General features: G+C 36.3%; 1 non-coding gene across 1 annotated transcript; it reads right to left on the bottom strand.

The window, feature by feature from the left end:
- Positions 1 to 9,353: 9,353 nt before the first annotated feature.
- On the bottom strand, positions 9,354 to 9,461 carry LOC112752418 (small nucleolar RNA R71). Its single transcript, XR_003176856.1, has one exon. It is a non-coding gene; the product is annotated as a small nucleolar RNA R71 (small nucleolar RNA).
- Between the last annotated feature and the right edge of the window lie 388 nt (positions 9,462 to 9,849).

Below are 9,849 nucleotides of genomic sequence, written 5' to 3'. Positions count from 1 at the left end.
GAAACATCTTTCTCTTACGCTTCATCCCGCAAAGCATCCTAAGTTGACTATCCGTTTCAAGCAAGCCATACTCAAGTGGGACAATAAAGCTAATAGAGATGAATTTTACCCACTCAAGTGAAGGAGTAGATGACAACCTAGGTAAAGAGGCTTCCAAGGAACTTGACAAAGCATATCCAACTCCCATCCTTCTTCTTCTAAGGACTTTCACCACTTCACAAGATTCCTCAAATGTAGTCCTTTGTTCAACAATTTTATCTAAGCCTTTTTTCTTACTCAATTCATAATTGGGAGGATGAGAGGGGTTTACCTCCACAACACTTTCAATTTCACCGGGAGAAGGTTCTTTAAGTTCAAAGGATTCTTCACCACTAAGCCTTGATGCTTGATCCTCATTGCCAAGAGAACTCAACTCTTGCTCTATCCCGTCCAATTATTCATAAGGGATATGCCTTGGGGGTTGTGCACATTCCTCCTCAGCATCAAATTCAATCTTTTCGGAGGGATTTTCTTCAAGTCTATGTTCCCATGGAGGTTCCGCATATCCTAAGTCTTCAACCACTTCTTCCTTTTCTTCAACAATTCTAGCTTCCTCCAATTGTTCCAACACAAAGTAACTTCCCTCATTTCCCACCGGAGTTTCCAATCTCTCTGTCATGCTATGCTCTTACTTGGATTCTTCACATGTAGCCATGGGAGTACTTTGGGTTTCCAAGCATTGGGATGCTAACCGGTTTACCACCTCGTCCAAGGTGGCCGTGAATTATTGTACATCCCTTTTCATTTCCTCTTGCCCTTGAAGAAGAACACCAAGGGTGTCATCCATTGGAGGTTGGGGCGGATGAGAGGGCTCATTGTCTTGGAGAAAGGGCTCATAATAGGAAGATGGTTCGTCTTGGTCGGGTTGTGGTGGTTCAACACTTTCCTCTTTTTCCACTTGTTGCACAACACGCTCCATGGTTGCTTGAAGTTGATCCAATATTTTCTTGAGACGATCCCTTAACTCTTGTTCTACTTGGATAACATGATTAGGATCATATGGCTCTTGGATCGATGGACATGAATATTCTTCCATGGGAGGTTGTGGTGGAAAGTAGAATTCATGTTGTGGTTGAAAATTTTCATACATTGGAGGTGGTTCATCTTGGTAATAGTATGGAGGGGGTGGCTCTTGAAAGTGGTGATGTTGGGATGGTGGTGGCTCTATATGTGGTTCATATGGCTCATATGGTTGTTGGAATGGTGAATATGGATTAGGGTCATATGAAGGTGGTTGGTGAAAAGGGGCTTGTGAGTATGGTTGAGGGTTATGTTGAGGGTATGGCTCATAGGCATATGGTGGTGGTCTTGAAAGTCACAAGGGGATTCACCATAACCATTGGATTGATATGCATCATAGCATGGCTCTTGTTCATAGTGTATTAGTGGAGGTTGTTGCCATGAAGATTGATCATATGCATATGGCTCCTCCCACCTTTGATTGTCCCATCCTTGATACACATCCTCATTGAAGCTTTCATTTCCTACAACATAGTTAGAACCAAACTCATAGCCAAAGTAAGAATTCATAATGAAAAGAGAAAATAAGAAATAAAAGCTAATAAGAAATAATGAAACAAAGTCCTAAAACTAGCAAAAACTAACAAGCAATCCAAGAATAAAGCTATTCACAATATTCACATGTATACAATAACCAATAACAAGGCACACAATTGCAACTCCCCGACAACGGCGCCGTTTTGATGAGTGGATTTTTGATGGTATAGAATTCACAAATGAAATCTCGTTGAAGTATAGTTTCTAAACTAACAATAATCCTTTCATACAAAAATTTGTTTGTCACAAGTACAAACCCCTAATGAATATAATAACCGAAGTATTTAAACCTCGGGTCGTCTCTCAAAGGAATTGCAAGGTAGTATTCTTGTTATTGGCTATGGACATGTATATTTTGGGGTTTTGGATGAGAAACAAGAAAAATAAATTGCAAAGAAATTCAAATGATGAAAAGGTATTGGCAAGGTTTGGTGGTCAAGAATCTCTATCCTTATCACTAACCATAATATGATAATTGCAAGGATCAATCCCACTAAGTCATCCTCTAATAAGTGAAGGAAAGTCAATTGAGCTATATCAATCCATGTCCATAAGTCCTAGCTATTCACCAATTGAATTAATGAGAGCTAGAGTCAATGGCTACCAACTATCAATCACTTGGACATTAGCAACTCAAGAATTCCTAAGTTACCTTCCCAAGCCAAGAACATAAAATTTTAATCTAACATTCTTTCAAGCAGTTTGACAAACACTTGGAAGGTATAAAAGGAAGCATAGTAAATTGACAACAAAATTGAAATCTAACAACAACTAACTTATTGCAAAGAATTAACAACAACAACAATCAAAGAAAGCACAATTGACATGAATTACCTCAAATTGCATTAAAAGAAAATAAAAGGAACAAGAGTAGATCAACAACAAAGTATGGAAACAAAATGGAGGAAATTACAACAAAAGAATAGAAGAACAAGATGTAACAACAAAAAATTGAAAGGTAGAAGTAGATGAAAGCATGAATTAAAACCTAGATCTAAGCTTATTAACCTAAACCTAATCCTAATTCTAGAGAGAAGTGAGAGCTTCTCTCTCTAAAACTAACTCTAAAACTAAATCTAAAAACTCCCTAATGTTTCATGATGCATTCCCCTTCAATCCTTGGTCCTTTTAAGTGTTTTGGCACCAAAGTTGGTTTAGATTGATCCCACAGCCTCTGTGAATTCGCTGGGCATGTTTTCACTTAAAAATCAGGTGCCAGCACCGACGCGTACGCGTACAGCACGCGTGCGCGTCCATGGGGTTTTTCAATCCACGCGTGCGCATCTGTTGCGCGTGCTCGTGGATGAGCGTGACCAAATCTTTGGTTTTTCCATGTGTTCTCCACTTTGCATGCTTTCCTCTTCACTCCTTTGATCCATTCCTAGCCTTTTCAATCTGAAATCACTTAACAAACAAATCAAGGCATCTAGTGGAATCAAAGGTGAATTAAAATCATCAAATTAAAGGTCTAAAAGCATGTTTTCACACTAAAGCACAAAATGAGGGAGAATCACAAAATCATGCTATTTCATTGAACAAATGTGAGAAAAGGTTGATAAAATGCTCTAAATTCAACAAAAGATAAACCTTAAAAATGGGGTTTATCATCCCCTCACACTTATTTACCACCTCTCCATTTGAATTCTCTTCTTCTATTCTCCCATCCTTCACTTTCTTCTTCTTCCTTTCTTACCTTTTGCTCAAGGATAAGCAAACCTTTTAAGTTTGGTGTGGAAGGAGCTCTATTCTCTTATTGAGATTCGAATCCTATGGCTCCAAGAAGTGGCAAGACCGCTCCAAGAAACAAGAAGGAAGATGACCCAACAGTTGTTTTCAAACCTGTTAGATTCTACACCAAGCAACATGAAGAACATTATCACAAGATAATGAGTAAGAGGCCAGTGATCCCTGATGAATGGATTTTTTTAATGGTTTAGAATTTCACAAATAAATTCTCGTTGCAAGTATAGTTTCCAAACCAACAATAATTCTTTCATACAAAAATTTGTTTGTCACAAGTACAAACCCCTAAAAATAATAACCGAAGTATTCAAACCTCGGGTCGTTCTCCCTAGAAATTGTAATAAAGTGTTCTTGTTATTGGTTATGAAGTATGTTTGGGGTTTTTAAGGTAATAGACAAGAAATATAAATGGCAAAGAAAATAAACTAACAACTAACAAAGCTCTTGGCAAGGTATGAGAACTAGAAGTCCTATCCTCATTATCCTCCTCAATTGGGACAACAATTGTCCATTTCTCCCACTTAGTTAACCTCTAACTATGAAGGAAAGTCAAGTGGATGAATTAAATTGATTCTACAAGTCCTAGCCAAATCATAATGAAAGACTAGCTTTAGTAGAATTCAAGTCAATTAGCAACTTCTAATTTTCAATCAACAAAAGAATTAGATAACTCAAGAGTCACTAATTACTCTACCTAGGCCAAGAGGAGAAAAACCTACTCTATAGTCCAACCAAGCATTTTGTCAAACAATTGGAAGTCATAAAAGGAAAGCAAAGTTAAATCGCAAGAAATATAAATCTACAACTACTAATTGCAAGGAATTAACAACAACAATTCAAATCAACAATAAAGGAAATCAAAAAATGAATTGCATTAAAAGGAAAATAGAAGAACAAGAGTGCATCAATACAAAAGTAGAGAACTACAAAAATTGAAATACAAACTAGAGAAAAGAAAGGTAGAGGAACAAGAATTGATAAAGGAAAAGTAAATCAAAGCATGAAATTAACTTAGATCTAAGAAATTATAATCTAACCTAATCCTAATTCTAGAGAGAAGAGAGAGCTTCTATCTCTAGAAACTAATTTTCCCTCCAAAACTAAACTAATTAGTCACTAGCTTTGGAAAGTGTTGACTCCCCCTTGAATTCTGCCTTAAATAGCCTCAGAAATGAGTTGGATCTGAGCCTGGGAAATCCATAAATTGCCCCCAGCGGATTAACTTTAAGTGGGTCATGTGTGAGCACCGACGCGTACGCGTACATGACGCGTACGCGTCGCTTGACAAATTGCTATCCACGTGTACGCATCATGTGCGCGTACGCGTCGCCATGCGACCTCATCATTTCACGCGTGCGTGTCTGCTGTGCGTGTGCGTTGATCTCAGCATCCCAAATCTTTGTTTCTTCATGAGTTCTCCACTTGCATGCTTTTCCTCTTCATCCCTTTGATCCATTCCTAGCCTTTCCATCCTGAATTTACTAACAAACATATCAAGGCATCTAGTGAAATCAAAGGCAAATCAAAATTAACCAATTAAGGGCCTAAAAAGAATATTTTCACTCTTAAGCACAAATTAGGAAGAATATATAAAACCATGTTATTCTAATGGATAAATGTGGGAAGAGGGTGATAAAATCCCCTAAATTTAGCATAGGATGCACCACCAAATAGCGTTGCATCAAATCCTAAGGTCAGATTCGAATTAGAAGAAGAGAAATACCTGGAGATTCAAGAGCAAATTCAAAAGAGAGGCTGGGAGATTCTAGCTAATCCCGAGATTACTATTGGATATAACATGATCTATGAATTCTTTGCAAATCTGTGGATGACAGATAAGCAAAAGAAAGATGGAACAACATTCTATACTTTTTGCACTATGGTAAGGGAGAAGATAATCTATTTTCATCTGGATAGGGTGAGAGAGATCTTCAAATTACCCTTACAAAGGGATGACCCTTATTCCTACAATAGAAGGGTGGTAGCGAACTGATGAGTGGATAATTTATACGCTTTTTGGCATTATTTTTAAGTAGTTTTTAGTATGATTTAGTTAGTTTTTAGTATATTTTTATTAGTTTTTAAATAAAAATCACATTTCTAGATTTTACTATGATTTTGTCTACTTTTCTATGACTTCAGGTATTTTCTGGCTGAAATTGAAGGACTTGAGCAAAAATCTGATTCAGAGGCTGAAGAAGGACTGCAGATGCTGTTGGATTCTGACCTCCCTTATCTCAAAGTAGATTTTCTGGAGCTACAGAAACCTAATTGGCGCGCTTTCAATTGCGTTGGAAAGTAGACATCTAGGGCTTTCCAGCAATATATAATAGTCCATACTTTGTTCGAGTTTTGACGACGCAAACTGGCATTCAAACGCCAACTTCCTGCCCTATTCTGAAGTTAAACGCCAAAAATAGGTTGCAAATCAGAGTTAAACGCCAGAAACAGGCTACAACCTGGCGTTTAACTCCAAGAAGAGTCTCTACACATGAAAGCTCAATGCTCAGCCCAAGCACACACCAAGTGGGCTCGGAAGTGGATTTCTGCATCATTTACTTATCTTATGTAACCCTAGCTACTAGTTTAGTATAAAAACTACTTTTAGTGATTTATTTCACATCTTTTGGATAATTTTATGTTCAGAGATCACGTTTAGGGGGCTGGCCATTCGGCCATGCCTTGACCACTTTCACTTATGTATTTTTCAACGGTGGAATTTCTACACCCCATAGATTAAGGTGTGGAGCTCTGCTGTTCCTCATGAATTAATGCAAAGTACTATTTTTTTCTATTCAATTCAAGCTTATTCTTATTCCAAAATATTCACTCGTACTTCAACCTGATGAATGTGATGATCCATGATACTCATCATCATTCTCGCGTAGAAATGCGTGCCTAACAACCATTTCCGTTCTATCCGCAATAGCTTGAGTGTTTATCTCTTGGGCTCCTGGTTCAGATCAGAGTCTTCGTGGTATAAGCTAGAATCAATTGGCAGTACTCTTGAGATCCAAAATGTCTAAACCTTGTCTGTGGTATTCTGAGTAGGATCTGGGATGGGATGACTGTGACGAGCTTCAAACTCACGAGTGCTGGGTGTAGTGACAGATGCAAAAGGATCAACGGATCCGATTCCAGCATGAGTGAGAACCGACAGATGATTAGCCGTGAGGTGACAGCGCATTTGGACCATTTTCACTGAGAGGACGGACGGTAGCCATTGACAACGGTGATCCCCCAACATACAGCTTGCCATGGAAAGGAGTATGAAGGATTGAATGGAGGCAGTGGGAAAGCAGAATTCAAAGGAAACAAAGCATCTCCATACGCTTATCTAAAATTCTTACCAATGAATTACATAAGTATCTCTATCTTATTTTAAGTTTATTTATATTTTAATTATCAAAATCCCATAACCATTTGAATCTGCCTGACTGAGATTTACAAGATGATCATAGCTTGCTTTAAGCCGACAATCTCAGTGGGATCGACCCTTACTCACGTAAGGTTTATTACTTGGACGACCCAGTGCACTTGCTGGTTAGTTGTGCGGAGTTGTGAAAAGGAGTTGAGATTATAATCGTGCGCACCAAGTTTTTGGCGCCGTTGAGATCACAATTTCGTGCACCAAGTTTTTGACGCCGTTGCCGGGGATTGTTCGAGTTTGGACAACTGACGGTTCATCTTGTTGCTCAGATTAGGTAATTTTATTTTAATTTTAAGCTTTTTGCTTTTATTTTTATTTTCAAAAAAAAAATTTCAAAAAATAAATTATTCTATGTTCTTCAGAATTTTTAAGAATGAATTCTAGAGTTTCATGAGATATGTTGAATCCTGGCTGGCTGTTATGCCATGTCTAATCTTTTGGACCGAGGTTTCAACTATCCTTAGAAGAGCTTCTTTGTCTTTCTCAGCAATTTAGCTGTTGTATGTAATGATCTGCTAAAGCTTGGCTGGCCATTGGCCATGTCTAGTGTTTTGGACCGAAGCTTTCACTGAGAGCTTGGCTGGCTAGTAAGCCATGTCTAATTCCTGGACCGGAGTTTTAGATTAACATTGCATGATTCCTGGAATTCTTATTAAAAATTTTGAAATCCTTATTTTTCTTTTTCCAAATAATTTTCGAAAAATCCAAAAAAAAATTATAAAATCATAAAACTAAAAATAATTTTGTGTTCCTTGTTTGAGTCTAGTGTCAATTTGTAAGTTTGGTGTCAATTGTATTTTTTTAATTTTTCATTAAAATTTTCGAAAACTCATGCATGGTCTTCTTCATGATCTTCGAGTTGTTCTTGATGATCTCCTTTGTTTGAGTTTTAGATTTTTCTTATTTTGTGTCTTTTCTTGTTTTTCATATGCATTTTTGAATCCTTAGTGGCTAAAGTTTGAAAATTTTTAAGTTTGATGTCTTGCATATGTGTCTTTTCTTAAACATTTTCAAAAATAAGTTCTTGATGTTCATCTTGATCTTCAAAGTGTTCTTGATGTTCATCTAGACATTCAAGATGTTCTTGCATGCATTGTGTGTTTTGATTCATAATTTTCATGTTTTGAGTCTTTTTATTATTTTTCTCTTTCCCCATTAAACATTCAAAAATCAAAAAAATATCTTTCCTTTATTCTTCTCATAAATTTCGAAAGTTTGAATTGATTTAGTTATAAAGTTTTAAAATTTAATTGTTTTTTATGAATCAAGTCAAAATTTCAATTAAAAAATTCTATCTTTTTCAAATTTTTTTCAAAAATCAAATCTTTTTCATTTTTCTTTCATAGTTTCAAAAATTTCAAATTGATTTTCAAAAATCTTTTTCTTATTTTGTTTCATATTTTTTAATTCTTTGCTAGCATTTAATATTTTGATTTAAAAATTTCAAGTTGTTACTTGCCTATTAAGAAAGGATCAATCTTTAAATTTTAGAATCATATCTGTTAGTTTCTTGTTAGTCAAGTAATCAACTTTAATTTTCAAAATCAAATCCTTTCAATTTCCAATTCAAATATTTTTCAAAATTGATTTTCAAATCTTTTTCAATTAATTACTTGACTTTTTGTTTGTTTTACTATTTCTTATCTTTTTCAAAACCACCTAACTACTTTTCTCTCTCTTATTTTCGAAAATCACTAACCTCTTTTTCAAAAAATTTCTTTTCATTAACTAATTGTTTTAAATTTCAATTTAATTTTATTTTCCTCCTTAATTTTTGAATTCTAATTAACATTTAAAATAAAAATAAAAATATTTTTAGTTTATTTTATTTAATTTTCGAATTCTTCCCCCTCTCATCTCTTTCTATTTATTTATTTATCTACTAACACTTCTCTTCTACTCATAATTTGAACCCCCTCTTCTTCTCTGTGTTCAAATTTTTATCTTCTCCTTCTTCTATTCTTCTCTTCTTCTACTCACTTAAAGGAATCTCTATACTGTGACATAGAGGATTCCTCTTCTTTTCTGTTCTCTTCTTTTTCGTATGAGCAGGAATAGCGATAAAGACATTCTTATTGAAGCTGATCCTGAACCTAAAAGGACTCTTAAGAGGAAACTAAGAGAAGCTAAAGCACAACCCTCTGGAGAGGACCTAACAGAAATTTTCGAAAAAGAAGGAGACATGGCCGAACCCAACAACAATGGTGGAGATGCAAGGAAGATGCTTGGTAAATTTATTGCACCCTCTTCTAACTTCTATGGAAGAAGCATCTCACTTCCTGTAATTGGAGCAAACAACTTTGAGCTTAAGCCTCAATTAGTTTCTCTAATGCAGCAGAACTGCAAGTTTCATGGACTTCCAGTGGAAGATCCTCATCAGTTTTTAGCTAAATTCTTGCAAATCTGTGACATTGTCAAGACCAATGGAGTTGATCCCGAGGTCTACAGGCTTAGGCTTTTCCCTTTTGCTGTAAGAGACAGAGCTAGAACATGGTTGGATTCACAACCTAAGGATAGCCTTAACTCTTGGGATAAGCTGGTCAGTGCTTTCTTGGCCAAATTTTTTCCACCTCAAAAGATGAGCAAGCTTAGAGTGGAAATCTAAACCTTCAGACAGAAGGAAGGAGAATCCCTCTATGAAGCTTGGGAAAGATACAAGCAACTGATGAAAAGGTGTCCTACTGACATGCTTCCAGAATGGAGCATCATAAGTATATTCTATGATGGTCTGTCTGAGTTGTCAAAAATGTCATTGGACCATTCTGCAGGAGGATCTCTTCATCTGAAAACCCCTACAGAAGCTCAGGAACTCATTGAAATTGGTTGCAAATAACCAGTTCATGTACACCTCTGAGAGGAATCCTATGAACAATGGGACGCCTCAGAAGAAGGGAGTTCTTAAAATTGATACTCTGAATGCCATATTGGCTCAGAACAAAATATTGACTCAGTAAGTCAATATGATTTCTCAGAGTCTGAATGGATTGCAAGCTGCATCCAACAGTACTAAAGAGGCATCTTCTGAGGAAGACGCTTATGATCCTGAAAACCATGCAATAGCAGAGGTGAATTACATGGGA

Source organism: Arachis hypogaea, chromosome 15 (assembly GCF_003086295.3).
Source record: "Arachis hypogaea cultivar Tifrunner chromosome 15, arahy.Tifrunner.gnm2.J5K5, whole genome shotgun sequence".
NCBI classification, from domain to species: Eukaryota; Viridiplantae; Streptophyta; class Magnoliopsida; order Fabales; family Fabaceae; genus Arachis; species Arachis hypogaea.
The sequence above is the reverse complement of the archived record's forward strand: the minus strand, read 5'-3'. Positions and strand labels throughout refer to the sequence as shown.